The sequence below is a fragment of the Phyllobates terribilis genome, unplaced genomic scaffold (assembly GCF_046119375.1).
Source record: "Phyllobates terribilis strain yellow unplaced genomic scaffold, ASM4611937v1 Scaffold_5__5_contigs__length_657084704, whole genome shotgun sequence".
NCBI classification, from domain to species: domain Eukaryota; kingdom Metazoa; phylum Chordata; class Amphibia; order Anura; family Dendrobatidae; genus Phyllobates; species Phyllobates terribilis.
Window position 1 is genome coordinate 652,407,444 of NW_027362765.1, and position 16,872 is coordinate 652,424,315.

At 45.0% G+C, this 16,872-nt stretch overlaps 12 non-coding genes across 12 annotated transcripts; all 12 read right to left on the reverse strand.

Annotated features, from left to right (window-relative positions):
• Window positions 1–1,992: 1,992 nt before the first annotated feature.
• On the reverse strand, window positions 1,993–2,183 carry LOC141274714 (U2 spliceosomal RNA). Its single transcript, XR_012322983.1, has one exon. It is a non-coding gene; the product is annotated as a U2 spliceosomal RNA (small nuclear RNA).
• A 1,115-nt stretch (window positions 2,184–3,298) lies between these two features.
• Window positions 3,299–3,489, reverse strand: LOC141274715 (U2 spliceosomal RNA). The gene has a single exon (XR_012322984.1). It is a non-coding gene; the product is annotated as a U2 spliceosomal RNA (small nuclear RNA).
• Window positions 3,490–4,604: 1,115 nt separating this feature from the next.
• Window positions 4,605–4,795, reverse strand: LOC141274716 (U2 spliceosomal RNA). Its single transcript, XR_012322985.1, has one exon. It is a non-coding gene; the product is annotated as a U2 spliceosomal RNA (small nuclear RNA).
• Window positions 4,796–5,907: 1,112 nt separating this feature from the next.
• On the reverse strand, window positions 5,908–6,098 carry LOC141150088 (U2 spliceosomal RNA). Its single transcript, XR_012246358.1, has one exon. It is a non-coding gene; the product is annotated as a U2 spliceosomal RNA (small nuclear RNA).
• Window positions 6,099–7,213: 1,115 nt separating this feature from the next.
• On the reverse strand, window positions 7,214–7,404 carry LOC141274717 (U2 spliceosomal RNA). Its single transcript, XR_012322986.1, has one exon. It is a non-coding gene; the product is annotated as a U2 spliceosomal RNA (small nuclear RNA).
• A 1,118-nt stretch (window positions 7,405–8,522) lies between these two features.
• Window positions 8,523–8,713, reverse strand: LOC141274718 (U2 spliceosomal RNA). Its single transcript, XR_012322987.1, has one exon. It is a non-coding gene; the product is annotated as a U2 spliceosomal RNA (small nuclear RNA).
• Window positions 8,714–9,828: 1,115 nt separating this feature from the next.
• On the reverse strand, window positions 9,829–10,019 carry LOC141274719 (U2 spliceosomal RNA). Its single transcript, XR_012322988.1, has one exon. It is a non-coding gene; the product is annotated as a U2 spliceosomal RNA (small nuclear RNA).
• Window positions 10,020–11,134: 1,115 nt separating this feature from the next.
• LOC141274721 (U2 spliceosomal RNA) lies at window positions 11,135–11,325 on the reverse strand. Its single transcript, XR_012322990.1, has one exon. It is a non-coding gene; the product is annotated as a U2 spliceosomal RNA (small nuclear RNA).
• Window positions 11,326–12,443: 1,118 nt separating this feature from the next.
• Window positions 12,444–12,634, reverse strand: LOC141274722 (U2 spliceosomal RNA). Its single transcript, XR_012322991.1, has one exon. It is a non-coding gene; the product is annotated as a U2 spliceosomal RNA (small nuclear RNA).
• A 1,115-nt stretch (window positions 12,635–13,749) lies between these two features.
• On the reverse strand, window positions 13,750–13,940 carry LOC141274723 (U2 spliceosomal RNA). Its single transcript, XR_012322992.1, has one exon. It is a non-coding gene; the product is annotated as a U2 spliceosomal RNA (small nuclear RNA).
• Window positions 13,941–15,055: 1,115 nt separating this feature from the next.
• On the reverse strand, window positions 15,056–15,246 carry LOC141274724 (U2 spliceosomal RNA). The gene has a single exon (XR_012322993.1). It is a non-coding gene; the product is annotated as a U2 spliceosomal RNA (small nuclear RNA).
• A 1,115-nt stretch (window positions 15,247–16,361) lies between these two features.
• Window positions 16,362–16,552, reverse strand: LOC141274726 (U2 spliceosomal RNA). Its single transcript, XR_012322994.1, has one exon. It is a non-coding gene; the product is annotated as a U2 spliceosomal RNA (small nuclear RNA).
• Window positions 16,553–16,872: the final 320 nt, after the last annotated feature.

Consider the following 16,872-nt stretch of genomic DNA (forward strand, 5'->3'; position numbering starts at 1 on the left):
CTTTCTTTCCTTCTGTCTGCGTATAACCATAACGTCTTTTCTTTCCAAATACTCCTTCTTCTTTACCACAAATTTTTCTTCTTCTTCCAATACTTGTCTCTCTTTCACTACTTGGATCTCTTTCTCCCCTTCAAAAAGTTCTTCTAAACTCTTCTTCTTTTTCTCCAGATAACAAAAACCAACTTTGCCGTTAATGACAATTCTCCCCATCACCAACTCTTCACCTTTCTTCATCCAAACTACGAATCTCCTTTTTCCGTTCCACACACCTTCTTTATTCAAATAGTCCTTCTGAAACTTTGCCAACAAACACTTCGACTTTAAATACTCCAAAACGTTCTTCATTTCTACAAACGGATCGTCCATATTCACCACCAAAGTCTTCGGTCTTTCCAAAAAGAGTGCTTTAACACCAACACCCAACATAAATTCTTCCTTCCAATTCTTCAGAAAACAAAAACATTTCTCTTCTGACTTCAAAGTCACGTCAAAAATCTTCCGATACTTGATCTCTTGCATGCACAGGATATCCTCCTTGTGCACCGAACCAAACTCCTCCAAGAATAACAAAATTTCTTTTTCTTCCAGCAAGTAATCCATCTTCATAAAGAAACGTAAACAGTTCCTCTTCAAAACGTCCATCTTCATCTCCATAGAACTGCCCCCCACAGCTATGTGTGGTGACACGGTGATCGCCTCTCGTTGCCCAGGGACTAATCCGACTCCCCAATAGCAGCAGGGGGGTGAAGCCCTGCCGTTAGACAAAGCGATCCCCCCAGGCCAAGGAGCCGGGTACCCTGAGCACCTACTAGCCAAGACCAAGGCAGCAAACGCTAGATCACTGCACCTGATCTCAGCCAAAAGGCCGAGAAGCGATAACCAGAATTGGTTTCAAACTACGGAGCCACCCAAGGATCCTGAAAAGTCCATTTGTGGAGATGAGCTCCTGGACTCCCGTTAAGAAGACATGTTGTCAACCTCTAGATCCCTTACATGCCTGCACTTTTCGGCTTGCTGCTGCTGCAATCCACGCGTTTTAGATCTGCATAACTCCACCTCTTTAAACACAGCACCTTCACCCCCTGCTGTTCCCACCCGCCTCAACACCGTTGGAAGGGAGGAGAACCAATTAAGGCGGGGGGTGGGGTGGAACGAGCAGCTGTCTACCCTTAGCAGGAGGGCTCCTGATTACATACCTCTCCTGCTGCTGCTGCTGCTGGCTGTCCAGCAGCAGACTGAAGGTGGCTGCTGCTGTGCACAGGTATATAAAGGCTCAGAGCCTATTATGACACGCGCAGCCAGCGTTCCATTGCCACATTCCATCTACTGCAGGCAGGATACCTGGCTGGCTGAATGTCGCTGAGAAGCTCACAGAGACCGCCATAAGCAACAGTTTAACAGAATGCCACAGACTAATCAACCAAACTTTTTGGGTTGGGTTCTCTTTTATAGTCTGCAGGCATTAAATGAAAGAAGTCAGTGTTCCAGCAGAAGGAGACAACGTTTCAGAAAAGGCATTGTAGCAAACCAAAAAAGAAATTTTAAGCGCAGCAGAGTAACCAGCGCACATACCTGTTAGCTCAGGTGAGTTTAAAAGGCTGCTGTTGATAACAAGGGCATTTGCTAAATAGATGGTGTGTGTGCAACAATATACTGAAAGGTCAATTATATTGTGCAGCTTATCTCACCACCTGTAGTTATTTAGGTGAAAGCTCCAAAATGCTTGCCTAATATGTCTGTTTATCCAAAAGGAAGTAAAAAGGGAGAGCTAGAAAGATAGCATTGCATCACATTACATGGCAATGCAATGCACAGTTGCTGAAGTTGAACCAAAATGAGCTTGTAATCTGGCTTCTGCAACTTTGAACATGAAAAATCCAATGAGGAGAAGAAAAGCAAAGCCAAAGAGTCCATCCCAAAATCCGACAAACAAGCAAAATGAACAAAAAACATTGAATTCAATTCTTTCTGATTTTAGAAACTGCATTAAAGAAGGGGTGCACCGGTCCTGGAGATACTGCAATACCAGGTCAATGCGTGGAGTGGACAGAGCAAGCTCTTTTTCCATCTCCCTGTTCTAAAAATCCATTTAATATATGGTCCCCAGATAGGGGACGTATCAGATATTAAACTGATAAGAACAGATACTACACTTGATCTTAGCCAAAAGGCCGAGAAGCGATAACCAGAATTGGTTTCAAACTACGGAGCCACCCAAGGATCCTGAAAAGTCCATTTGTGGAGATGAGCTCCTGGACTCCCGTTAAGAAGACATGTTGTCAACCTCTAGATCCCTTACATGCCTGCACTTTTCGGCTTGCTGCTGCTGCAATCCACGCGTTTTAGATCTGCATAACTCCACCTCTTTAAACACAGCACCTTCACCCCCTGCTGTTCCCACCCGCCTCAACACCGTTGGAAGGGAGGAGAACCAATTAAGGCGGGGGGTGGGGTGGAACGAGCAGCTGTCTACCCTTAGCAGGAGGGCTCCTGATTACATACCTCTCCTGCTGCTGCTGCTGCTGGCTGTCCAGCAGCAGACTGAAGGTGGCTGCTGCTGTGCACAGGTATATAAAGGCTCAGAGCCTATTATGACACGCGCAGCCAGCGTTCCATTGCCACATTCCATCTACTGCAGGCAGGATACCTGGCTGGCTGAATGTCGCTGAGAAGCTCACAGAGACCGCCATAAGCAACAGTTTAACAGAATGCCACAGACTAATCAACCAAACTTTTTGGGTTGGGTTCTCTTTTATAGTCTGCAGGCATTAAATGAAAGAAGTCAGTGTTCCAGCAGAAGGAGACAACGTTTCAGAAAAGGCATTGTAGCAAACCAAAAAAGAAATTTTAAGCGCAGCAGAGTAACCAGCGCACATACCTGTTAGCTCAGGTGAGTTTAAAAGGCTGCTGTTGATAACAAGGGCATTTGCTAAATAGATGGTGTGTGTGCAACAATATACTGAAAGGTCAATTATATTGTGCAGCTTATCTCACCACCTGTAGTTATTTAGGTGAAAGCTCCAAAATGCTTGCCTAATATGTCTGTTTATCCAAAAGGAAGTAAAAAGGGAGAGCTAGAAAGATAGCATTGCATCACATTACATGGCAATGCAATGCACAGTTGCTGAAGTTGAACCAAAATGAGCTTGTAATCTGGCTTCTGCAACTTTGAACATGAAAAATCCAATGAGGAGAAGAAAAGCAAAGCCAAAGAGTCCATCCCAAAATCCGACAAACAAGCAAAATGAACAAAAAACATTGAATTCAATTCTTTCTGATTTTAGAAACTGCATTAAAGAAGGGGTGCACCGGTCCTGGAGATACTGCAATACCAGGTCAATGCGTGGAGTGGACAGAGCAAGCTCTTTTTCCATCTCCCTGTTCTAAAAATCCATTTAATATATGGTCCCCAGATAGGGGACGTATCAGATATTAAACTGATAAGAACAGATACTACACTTGATCTTAGCCAAAAGGCCGAGAAGCGATAACCAGAATTGGTTTCAAACTACGGAGCCACCCAAGGATCCTGAAAAGTCCATTTGTGGAGATGAGCTCCTGGACTCCCGTTAAGAAGACATGTTGTCAACCTCTAGATCCCTTACATGCCTGCACTTTTCGGCTTGCTGCTGCTGCAATCCACGCGTTTTAGATCTGCATAACTCCACCTCTTTAAACATAGCACCTTCACCCCCTGCTGTTCCCACCCGCCTCAACACCGTTGGAAGGGAGGAGAACCAATTAAGGCGGGGGGTGGGGTGGAACGAGCAGCTGTCTACCCTTAGCAGGAGGGCTCCTGATTACATACCTCTCCTGCTGCTGCTGCTGCTGGCTGTCCAGCAGCAGACTGAAGGTGGCTGCTGCTGTGCACAGGTATATAAAGGCTCAGAGCCTATTATGACACGCGCAGCCAGCGTTCCATTGCCACATTCCATCTACTGCAGGCAGGATACCTGGCTGGCTGAATGTCGCTGAGAAGCTCACAGAGACCGCCATAAGCAACAGTTTAACAGAATGCCACAGACTAATCAACCAAACTTTTTGGGTTGGGTTCTCTTTTATAGTCTGCAGGCATTAAATGAAAGAAGTCAGTGTTCCAGCAGAAGGAGACAACGTTTCAGAAAAGGCATTGTAGCAAACGAAAAAAGAAATTTTAAGCGCAGCAGAGTAACCAGCGCACATACCTGTTAGCTCAGGTGAGTTTAAAAGGCTGCTGTTGATAACAAGGGCATTTGCTAAATAGATGGTGTGTGTGCAACAATATACTGAAAGGTCAATTATATTGTGCAGCTTATCTCGCCACCTGTAGTTATTTAGGTGAAAGTTCCAAAATGCTTGCCTAATATGTCTGTTTATCGAAAAGGAAGTAAAAAGGGAGAGCTAGAAAGATAGCATTGCATCACATTACATGGCAATGCAATGCACAGTTGCTGAAGTTGAACCAAAATGAGCTTGTAATCTGGCTTCTGCAACTTTGAACATGAAAAATCCAATGAGGAGAAGAAAAGCAAAGCCAAAGAGTTCATCCCAAAATCCGACAAACAAGCAAAATGAACAAAAAACATTGAATTCAATTCTTTCTGATTTTAGAAACTGCATTAAAGAAGGGGTGCACCGGTCCTGGAGATACTGCAATACCAGGTCAATGCGTGGAGTGGACAGAGCAAGCTCTTTTTCCATCTCCCTGTTCTAAAAATCCATTTAATATATGGTCCCCAGATAGGGGACGTATCAGATATTAAACTGATAAGAACAGATACTACACTTGATCTTAGCCAAAAGGCCGAGAAGCGATAACCAGAATTGGTTTCAAACTACGGAGCCACCCAAGGATCCTGAAAAGTCCATTTGTGGAGATGAGCTCCTGGACTCCCGTTAAGAAGACATGTTGTCAACCTCTAGATCCCTTACATGCCTGCACTTTTCGGCTTGCTGCTGCTGCAATCCACGCGTTTTAGATCTGCATAACTCCACCTCTTTAAACACAGCACCTTCACCCCCTGCTGTTCCCACCCGCCTCAACACCGTTGGAAGGGAGGAGAACCAATTAAGGCGGGGGGTGGGGTGGAACGAGCAGCTGTCTACCCTTAGCAGGAGGGCTCCTGATTACATACCTCTCCTGCTGCTGCTGCTGGCTGTCCAGCAGCAGACTGAAGGTGGCTGCTGCTGTGCACAGGTATATAAAGGCTCAGAGCCTATTATGACACGCGCAGCCAGCGTTCCATTGCCACATTCCATCTACTGCAGGCAGGATACCTGGCTGGCTGAATGTCGCTGAGAAGCTCACAGAGACCGCCATAAGCAACAGTTTAACAGAATGCCACAGACTAATCAACCAAACTTTTTGGGTTGGGTTCTCTTTTATAGTCTGCAGGCATTAAATGAAAGAAGTCAGTGTTCCAGCAGAAGGAGACAACGTTTCAGAAAAGGCATTGTAGCAAACCAAAAAAGAAATTTTAAGGGCAGCAGAGTAACCAGCGCACATACCTGTTAGCTCAGGTGAGTTTAAAAGGCTGCTGTTGATAACAAGGGCATTTGCTAAATAGATGGTGTGTGTGCAACAATATACTGAAAGGTCAATTATATTGTGCAGCTTATCTCACCACCTGTAGTTATTTAGGTGAAAGCTCCAAAATGCTTGCCTAATATGTCTGTTTATCCAAAAGGAAGTAAAAAGGGAGAGCTAGAAAGATAGCATTGCATCACATTACATGGCAATGCAATGCACAGTTGCTGAAGTTGAACCAAAATGAGCTTGTAATCTGGCTTCTGCAACTTTGAACATGAAAAATCCAATGAGGAGAAGAAAAGCAAAGCCAAAGAGTCCATCCCAAAATCCGACAAACAAGCAAAATGAACAAAAAACATTGAATTCAATTCTTTCTGATTTTAGAAACTGCATTAAAGAAGGGGTGCACCGGTCCTGGAGATACTGCAATACCAGGTCAATGCGTGGAGTGGACAGTGCAAGCTCTTTTTCCATCTCCCTGTTCTAAAAATCCATTTAATATATGGTCCCCAGATAGGGGACGTATCAGATATTAAACTGATAAGAACATATACTACACTTGATCTTAGCCAAAAGGCCGAGAAGCGATAACCAGAATTGGTTTCAAACTACGGAGCCACCCAAGGATCCTGAAAAGTCCATTTGTGGAGATGAGCTCCTGGACTCCCGTTAAGAAGACATGTTGTCAACCTCTAGATCCCTTACATGCCTGCACTTTTCGGCTTGCTGCTGCTGCAATCCACGCGTTTTAGATCTGCATAACTCCACCTCTTTAAACACAGCACCTTCACCCCCTGCTGTTCCCACCCGCCTCAACACCGTTGGAAGGGAGGAGAACCAATTAAGGCGGGGGGTGGGGTGGAACGAGCAGCTGTCTACCCTTAGCAGGAGGGCTCCTGATTACATACCTCTCCTGCTGCTGCTGCTGCTGGCTGTCCAGCAGCAGACTGAAGGTGGCTGCTGCTGTGCACAGGTATATAAAGGCTCAGAGCCTATTATGACACGCGCAGCCAGCGTTCCATTGCCACATTCCATCTACTGCAGGCAGGATACCTGGCTGGCTGAATGTCGCTGAGAAGCTCACAGAGACCGCCATAAGCAACAGTTTAACAGAATGCCACAGACTAATCAACCAAACTTTTTGGGTTGGGTTCTCTTTTATAGTCTGCAGGCATTAAATGAAAGAAGTCAGTGTTCCAGCAGAAGGAGACAACGTTTCAGAAAAGGCATTGTAGCAAACCAAAAAAGAAATTTTAAGCGCAGCAGAGTAACCAGCGCACATACCTGTTAGCTCAGGTGAGTTTAAAAGGCTGCTGTTGATAACAAGGGCATTTGCTAAATAGATGGTGTGTGTGCAACAATATACTGAAAGGTCAATTATATTGTGCAGCTTATCTAACCACCTGTAGTTATTTAGGTGAAAGCTCCAAAATGCTTGCCTAATATGTCTGTTTATCCAAAAGGAAGTAAAAAGGGAGAGCTAGAAAGATAGCATTGCATCACATTACATGGCAATGCAATGCACAGTTGCTGAAGTTGAACCAAAATGAGCTTGTAATCTGGCTTCTGCAACTTTGAACATGAAAAATCCAATGAGGAGAAGAAAAGCAAAGCCAAAGAGTCCATCCCAAAATCCGACAAACAAGCAAAATGAACAAAAAACATTGAATTCAATTCTTTCTGATTTTAGAAACTGCATTAAAGAAGGGGTGCACCGGTCCTGGAGATACTGCAATACCAGGTCAATGCGTGGAGTGGACAGAGCAAGCTCTTTTTCCATCTCCCTGTTCTAAAAATCCATTTAATATATGGTCCCCAGATAGGGGACGTATCAGATATTAAACTGATAAGAACAGATACTACACTTGATCTTAGCCAAAAGGCCGAGAAGCGATAACCAGAATTGGTTTCAAACTACGGAGCCACCCAAGGATCCTGAAAAGTCCATTTGTGGAGATGAGCTCCTGGACTCCCGTTAAGAAGACATGTTGTCAACCTCTAGATCCCTTACATGCCTGCACTTTTCGGCTTGCTGCTGCTGCAATCCACGCGTTTTAGATCTGCATAACTCCACCTCTTTAAACACAGCACCTTCACCCCCTGCTGTTCCCACCCGCCTCAACACCGTTGGAAGGGAGGAGAACCAATTAAGGCGGGGGGTGGGGTGGAACGAGCAGCTGTCTACCCTTAGCAGGAGGGCTCCTGATTACATACCTCTCCTGCTGCTGCTGCTGCTGCTGGCTGTCCAGCAGCAGACTGAAGGTGGCTGCTGCTGTGCACAGGTATATAAAGGCTCAGAGCCTATTATGACACGCGCAGCCAGCGTTCCATTGCCACATTCCATCTACTGCAGGCAGGATACCTGGCTGGCTGAATGTCGCTGAGAAGCTCACAGAGACCGCCATAAGCAACAGTTTAACAGAATGCCACAGACTAATCAACCAAACTTTTTGGGTTGGGTTCTCTTTTATAGTCTGCAGGCATTAAATGAAAGAAGTCAGTGTTCCAGCAGAAGGAGACAACGTTTCAGAAAAGGCATTGTAGCAAACCAAAAAAGAAATTTTAAGCGCAGCAGAGTAACCAGCGCACATACCTGTTAGCTCAGGTGAGTTTAAAAGGCTGCTGTTGATAACAAGGGCATTTGCTAAATAGATGGTGTGTGTGCAACAATATACTGAAAGGTCAATTATATTGTGCAGCTTATCTCACCACCTGTAGTTATTTAGGTGAAAGCTCCAAAATGCTTGCCTAATATGTCTGTTTATCCAAAAGGAAGTAAAAAGGGAGAGCTAGAAAGATAGCATTGCATCACATTACATGGCAATGCAATGCACAGTTGCTGAAGTTGAACCAAAATGAGCTTGTAATCTGGCTTCTGCAACTTTGAACATGAAAAATCCAATGAGGAGAAGAAAAGCAAAGCCAAAGAGTCCATCCCAAAATCCGACAAACAAGCAAAATGAACAAAAAACATTGAATTCAATTCTTTCTGATTTTAGAAACTGCATTAAAGAAGGGGTGCACCGGTCCTGGAGATACTGCAATACCAGGTCAATGCGTGGAGTGGACAGAGCAAGCTCTTTTTCCATCTCCCTGTTCTAAAAATCCATTTAATATATGGTCCCCAGATAGGGGACGTATCAGATATTAAACTGATAAGAACAGATACTACACTTGATCTTAGCCAAAAGGCCGAGAAGCGATAACCAGAATTGGTTTCAAACTACGGAGCCACCCAAGGATCCTGAAAAGTCCATTTGTGGAGATGAGCTCCTGGACTCCCGTTAAGAAGACATGTTGTCAACCTCTAGATCCCTTACATGGCTGCACTTTTCGGCTTGCTGCTGCTGCAATCCACGCGTTTTAGATCTGCATAACTCCACCTCTTTAAACACAGCACCTTCACCCCCTGCTGTTCCCACCCGCCTCAACACCGTTGGAAGGGAGGAGAACCAATTAAGGCGGGGGGTGGGGTGGAACGAGCAGCTGTCTACCCTTAGCAGGAGGGCTCCTGATTACATACCTCTCCTGCTGCTGCTGCTGCTGGCTGTCCAGCAGCAGACTGAAGGTGGCTGCTGCTGTGCACAGGTATATAAAGGCTCAGAGCCTATTATGACACGCGCAGCCAGCGTTCCATTGCCACATTCCATCTACTGCAGGCAGGATACCTGGCTGGCTGAATGTCGCTGAGAAGCTCACAGAGACCGCCATAAGCAACAGTTTAACAGAATGCCACAGACTAATCAACCAAACTTTTTGGGTTGGGTTCTCTTTTATAGTCTGCAGGCATTAAATGAAAGAAGTCAGTGTTCCAGCAGAAGGAGACAACGTTTCAGAAAAGGCATTGTAGCAAACCAAAAAAGAAATTTTAAGCGCAGCAGAGTAACCAGCGCACATACCTGTTAGCTCAGGTGAGTTTAAAAGGCTGCTGTTGATAACAAGGGCATTTGCTAAATAGATGGTGTGTGTGCAGCAATATACTGAAAGGTCAATTATATTGTGCAGCTTATCTCACCACCTGTAGTTATTTAGGTGAAAGCTCCAAAATGCTTGCCTAATATGTCTGTTTATCCAAAAGGAAGTAAAAAGGGAGAGCTAGAAAGATAGCATTGCATCACATTACATGGCAATGCAATGCACAGTTGCTGAAGTTGAACCAAAATGAGCTTGTAATCTGGCTTCTGCAACTTTGAACATGAAAAATCCAATGAGGAGAAGAAAAGCAAAGCCAAAGAGTCCATCCCAAAATCCGACAAACAAGCAAAATGAACAAAAAACATTGAATTCAATTCTTTCTGATTTTAGAAACTGCATTAAAGAAGGGGTGCACCGGTCCTGGAGATACTGCAATACCAGGTCAATGCGTGGAGTGGACAGAGCAAGCTCTTTTTCCATCTCCCTGTTCTAAAAATCCATTTAATATATGGTCCCCAGATAGGGGACGTATCAGATATTAAACTGATAAGAACAGATACTACACTTGATCTTAGCCAAAAGGCCGAGAAGCGATAACCAGAATTGGTTTCAAACTACGGAGCCACCCAAGGATCCTGAAAAGTCCATTTGTGGAGATGAGCTCCTGGACTCCCGTTAAGAAGACATGTTGTCAACCTCTAGATCCCTTACATGCCTGCACTTTTCGGCTTGCTGCTGCTGCAATCCACGCATTTTAGATCTGCATAACTCCACCTCTTTAAACACAGCACCTTCACCCCCTGCTGTTCCCACCCGCCTCAACACCGTTGGAAGGGAGGAGAACCAATTAAGGCGGGGGGTGGGGTGGAACGAGCAGCTGTCTACCCTTAGCAGGAGGGCTCCTGATTACATACCTCTCCTGCTGCTGCTGCTGCTGGCTGTCCAGCAGCAGACTGAAGGTGGCTGCTGCTGTGCACAGGTATATAAAGGCTCAGAGCCTATTATGACACGCGCAGCCAGCGTTCCATTGCCACATTCCATCTACTGCAGGCAGGATACCTGGCTGGCTGAATGTCGCTGAGAAGCTCACAGAGACCGCCATAAGCAACAGTTTAACAGAATGCCACAGACTAATCAACCAAACTTTTTGGGTTGGGTTCTCTTTTATAGTCTGCAGGCATTAAATGAAAGAAGTCAGTGTTCCAGCAGAAGGAGACAACGTTTCAGAAAAGGCATTGTAGCAAACCAAAAAAGAAATTTTAAGCGCAGCAGAGTAACCAGCGCACATACCTGTTAGCTCAGGTGAGTTTAAAAGGCTGCTGTTGATAACAAGGGCATTTGCTAAATAGATGGTGTGTGTGCAACAATATACTGAAAGGTCAATTATATTGTGCAGCTTATCTCACCACCTGTAGTTATTTAGGTGAAAGCTCCAAAATGCTTGCCTAATATGTCTGTTTATCCAAAAGGAAGTAAAAAGGGAGAGCTAGAAAGATAGCATTGCATCACATTACATGGCAATGCAATGCACAGTTGCTGAAGTTGAACCAAAATGAGCTTGTAATCTGGCTTCTGCAACTTTGAACATGAAAAATCCAATGAGGAGAAGAAAAGCAAAGCCAAAGAGTCCATCCCAAAATCCGACAAACAAGCAAAATGAACAAAAAACATTGAATTCAATTCTTTCTGATTTTAGAAACTGCATTAAAGAAGGGGTGCACCGGTCCTGGAGATACTGCAATACCAGGTCAATGCGTGGAGTGGACAGAGCAAGCTCTTTTTCCATCTCCCTGTTCTAAAAATCCATTTAATATATGGTCCCCAGATAGGGGACGTATCAGATATTAAACTGATAAGAACAGATACTACACTTGATCTTAGCCAAAAGGCCGAGAAGCGATAACCAGAATTGGTTTCAAACTACGGAGCCACCCAAGGATCCTGAAAAGTCCATTTGTGGAGATGAGCTCCTGGACTCCCGTTAAGAAGACATGTTGTCAACCTCTAGATCCCTTACATGCCTGCACTTTTCGGCTTGCTGCTGCTGCAATCCACGCGTTTTAGATCTGCATAACTCCACCTCTTTAAACACAGCACCTTCACCCCCTGCTGTTCCCACCCGCCTCAACACCGTTGGAAGGGAGGAGAACCAATTAAGGCGGGGGGTGGGGTGGAACGAGCAGCTGTCTACCCTTAGCAGGAGGGCTCCTGATTACATACCTCTCCTGCTGCTGCTGCTGCTGCTGGCTGTCCAGCAGCAGACTGAAGGTGGCTGCTGCTGTGCACAGGTATATAAAGGCTCAGAGCCTATTATGACACGCGCAGCCAGCGTTCCATTGCCACATTCCATCTACTGCAGGCAGGATACCTGGCTGGCTGAATGTCGCTGAGAAGCTCACAGAGACCGCCATAAGCAACAGTTTAACAGAATGCCACAGACTAATCAACCAAACTTTTTGGGTTGGGTTCTCTTTTATAGTCTGCAGGCATTAAATGAAAGAAGTCAGTGTTCCAGCAGAAGGAGACAACGTTTCAGAAAAGGCATTGTAGCAAACCAAAAAAGAAATTTTAAGCGCAGCAGAGTAACCAGCGCACATACCTGTTAGCTCAGGTGAGTTTAAAAGGCTGCTGTTGATAACAAGGGCATTTGCTAAATAGATGGTGTGTGTGCAACAATATACTGAAAGGTCAATTATATTGTGCAGCTTATCTCACCACCTGTAGTTATTTAGGTGAAAGCTCCAAAATGCTTGCCTAATATGTCTGTTTATCCAAAAGGAAGTAAAAAGGGAGAGCTAGAAAGATAGCATTGCATCACATTACATGGCAATGCAATGCACAGTTGCTGAAGTTGAACCAAAATGAGCTTGTAATCTGGCTTCTGCAACTTTGAACATGAAAAATCCAATGAGGAGAAGAAAAGCAAAGCCAAAGAGTCCATCCCAAAATCCGACAAACAAGCAAAATGAACAAAAAACATTGAATTCAATTCTTTCTGATTTTAGAAACTGCATTAAAGAAGGGGTGCACCGGTCCTGGAGATACTGCAATACCAGGTCAATGCGTGGAGTGGACAGAGCAAGCTCTTTTTCCATCTCCCTGTTCTAAAAATCCATTTAATATATGGTCCCCAGATAGGGGACGTATCAGATATTAAACTGATAAGAACAGATACTACACTTGATCTTAGCCAAAAGGCCGAGAAGCGATAACCAGAATTGGTTTCAAACTACGGAGCCACCCAAGGATCCTGAAAAGTCCATTTGTGGAGATGAGCTCCTGGACTCCCGTTAAGAAGACATGTTGTCAACCTCTAGATCCCTTACATGGCTGCACTTTTCGGCTTGCTGCTGCTGCAATCCACGCGTTTTAGATCTGCATAACTCCACCTCTTTAAACACAGCACCTTCACCCCCTGCTGTTCCCACCCGCCTCAACACCGTTGGAAGGGAGGAGAACCAATTAAGGCGGGGGGTGGGGTGGAACGAGCAGCTGTCTACCCTTAGCAGGAGGGCTCCTGATTACATACCTCTCCTGCTGCTGCTGCTGCTGGCTGTCCAGCAGCAGACTGAAGGTGGCTGCTGCTGTGCACAGGTATATAAAGGCTCAGAGCCTATTATGACACGCGCAGCCAGCGTTCCATTGCCACATTCCATCTACTGCAGGCAGGATACCTGGCTGGCTGAATGTCGCTGAGAAGCTCACAGAGACCGCCATAAGCAACAGTTTAACAGAATGCCACAGACTAATCAACCAAACTTTTTGGGTTGGGTTCTCTTTTATAGTCTGCAGGCATTAAATGAAAGAAGTCAGTGTTCCAGCAGAAGGAGACAACGTTTCAGAAAAGGCATTGTAGCAAACCAAAAAAGAAATTTTAAGCGCAGCAGAGTAACCAGCGCACATACCTGTTAGCTCAGGTGAGTTTAAAAGGCTGCTGTTGATAACAAGGGCATTTGCTAAATAGATGGTGTGTGTGCAGCAATATACTGAAAGGTCAATTATATTGTGCAGCTTATCTCACCACCTGTAGTTATTTAGGTGAAAGCTCCAAAATGCTTGCCTAATATGTCTGTTTATCCAAAAGGAAGTAAAAAGGGAGAGCTAGAAAGATAGCATTGCATCACATTACATGGCAATGCAATGCACAGTTGCTGAAGTTGAACCAAAATGAGCTTGTAATCTGGCTTCTGCAACTTTGAACATGAAAAATCCAATGAGGAGAAGAAAAGCAAAGCCAAAGAGTCCATCCCAAAATCCGACAAACAAGCAAAATGAACAAAAAACATTGAATTCAATTCTTTCTGATTTTAGAAACTGCATTAAAGAAGGGGTGCACCGGTCCTGGAGATACTGCAATACCAGGTCAATGCGTGGAGTGGACAGAGCAAGCTCTTTTTCCATCTCCCTGTTCTAAAAATCCATTTAATATATGGTCCCCAGATAGGGGACGTATCAGATATTAAACTGATAAGAACAGATACTACACTTGATCTTAGCCAAAAGGCCGAGAAGCGATAACCAGAATTGGTTTCAAACTACGGAGCCACCCAAGGATCCTGAAAAGTCCATTTGTGGAGATGAGCTCCTGGACTCCCGTTAAGAAGACATGTTGTCAACCTCTAGATCCCTTACATGCCTGCACTTTTCGGCTTGCTGCTGCTGCAATCCACGCATTTTAGATCTGCATAACTCCACCTCTTTAAACACAGCACCTTCACCCCCTGCTGTTCCCACCCGCCTCAACACCGTTGGAAGGGAGGAGAACCAATTAAGGCGGGGGGTGGGGTGGAACGAGCAGCTGTCTACCCTTAGCAGGAGGGCTCCTGATTACATACCTCTCCTGCTGCTGCTGCTGCTGGCTGTCCAGCAGCAGACTGAAGGTGGCTGCTGCTGTGCACAGGTATATAAAGGCTCAGAGCCTATTATGACACGCGCAGCCAGCGTTCCATTGCCACATTCCATCTACTGCAGGCAGGATACCTGGCTGGCTGAATGTCGCTGAGAAGCTCACAGAGACCGCCATAAGCAACAGTTTAACAGAATGCCACAGACTAATCAACCAAACTTTTTGGGTTGGGTTCTCTTTTATAGTCTGCAGGCATTAAATGAAAGAAGTCAGTGTTCCAGCAGAAGGAGACAACGTTTCAGAAAAGGCATTGTAGCAAACCAAAAAAGAAATTTTAAGCGCAGCAGAGTAACCAGCGCACATACCTGTTAGCTCAGGTGAGTTTAAAAGGCTGCTGTTGATAACAAGGGCATTTGCTAAATAGATGGTGTGTGTGCAACAATATACTGAAAGGTCAATTATATTGTGCAGCTTATCTCACCACCTGTAGTTATTTAGGTGAAAGCTCCAAAATGCTTGCCTAATATGTCTGTTTATCCAAAAGGAAGTAAAAAGGGAGAGCTAGAAAGATAGCATTGCATCACATTACATGGCAATGCAATGCACAGTTGCTGAAGTTGAACCAAAATGAGCTTGTAATCTGGCTTCTGCAACTTTGAACATGAAAAATCCAATGAGGAGAAGAAAAGCAAAGCCAAAGAGTCCATCCCAAAATCCGACAAACAAGCAAAATGAACAAAAAACATTGAATTCAATTCTTTCTGATTTTAGAAACTGCATTAAAGAAGGGGTGCACCGGTCCTGGAGATACTGCAATACCAGGTCAATGCGTGGAGTGGACAGAGCAAGCTCTTTTTCCATCTCCCTGTTCTAAAAATCCATTTAATATATGGTCCCCAGATAGGGGACGTATCAGATATTAAACTGATAAGAACAGATACTACACTTGATCTTAGCCAAAAGGCCGAGAAGCGATAACCAGAATTGGTTTCAAACTACGGAGCCACCCAAGGATCCTGAAAAGTCCATTTGTGGAGATGAGCTCCTGGACTCCCGTTAAGAAGACATGTTGTCAACCTCTAGATCCCTTACATGCCTGCACTTTTCGGCTTGCTGCTGCTGCAATCCACGCGTTTTAGATCTGCATAACTCCACCTCTTTAAACACAGCACCTTCACCCCCTGCTGTTCCCACCCGCCTCAACACCGTTGGAAGGGAGGAGAACCAATTAAGGCGGGGGGTGGGGTGGAACGAGCAGCTGTCTACCCTTAGCAGGAGGGCTCCTGATTACATACCTCTCCTGCTGCTGCTGCTGCTGGCTGTCCAGCAGCAGACTGAAGGTGGCTGCTGCTGTGCACAGGTATATAAAGGCTCAGAGCCTATTATGACACGCGCAGCCAGCGTTCCATTGCCACATTCCATCTACTGCAGGCAGGATACCTGGCTGGCTGAATGTCGCTGAGAAGCTCACAGAGACCGCCATAAGCAACAGTTTAACAGAATGCCACAGACTAATCAACCAAACTTTTTGGGTTGGGTTCTCTTTTATAGTCTGCAGGCATTAAATGAAAGAAGTCAGTGTTCCAGCAGAAGGAGACAACGTTTCAGAAAAGGCATTGTAGCAAACCAAAAAAGAAATTTTAAGCGCAGCAGAGTAACCAGCGCACATACCTGTTAGCTCAGGTGAGTTTAAAAGGCTGCTGTTGATAACAAGGGCATTTGCTAAATAGATGGTGTGTGTGCAACAATATACTGAAAGGTCAATTATATTGTGCAGCTTATCTCACCACCTGTAGTTATTTAGGTGAAAGCTCCAAAATGCTTGCCTAATATGTCTGTTTATCCAAAAGGAAGTAAAAAGGGAGAGCTAGAAAGATAGCATTGCATCACATTACATGGCAATGCAATGCACAGTTGCTGAAGTTGAACCAAAATGAGCTTGTAATCTGGCTTCTGCAACTTTGAACATGAAAAATCCAATGAGGAGAAGAAAAGCAAAGCCAAAGAGTCCATCCCAAAATCCGACAAACAAGCAAAATGAACAAAAAACATTGAATTCAATTCTTTCTGATTTTAGAAACTGCATTAAAGAAGGGGTGCACCGGTCCTGGAGATACTGCAATACCAGGTCAATGCGTGGAGTGGACAGAGCAAGCTCTTTTTCCATCTCCCTGTTCTAAAAATCCATTTAATATATGGTCCCCAGATAGGGGACGTATCAGATATTAAACTGATAAGAACAGATACTACACTTGATCTTAGCCAAAAGGCCGAGAAGCGATAACCAGAATTGGTTTCAAACTACGGAGCCACCCAAGGATCCTGAAAAGTCCATTTGTGGAGATGAGCTCCTGGACTCCCGTTAAGAAGACATGTTGTCAACCTCTAGATCCCTTACATGCCTGCACTTTTCGGCTTGCTGCTGCTGCAATCCACGCGTTTTAGATCTGCATAACTCCACCTCTTTAAACACAGCACCTTCACCCCCTGCTGTTCCCACCCGCCTCAACACCGTTGGAAGGGAGGAGAACCAATTAAGGCGGGGGGTGGGGTGGAACGAGCAGCTGTCTACCCTTAGCAGGAGGGCTCCTGATTACATACC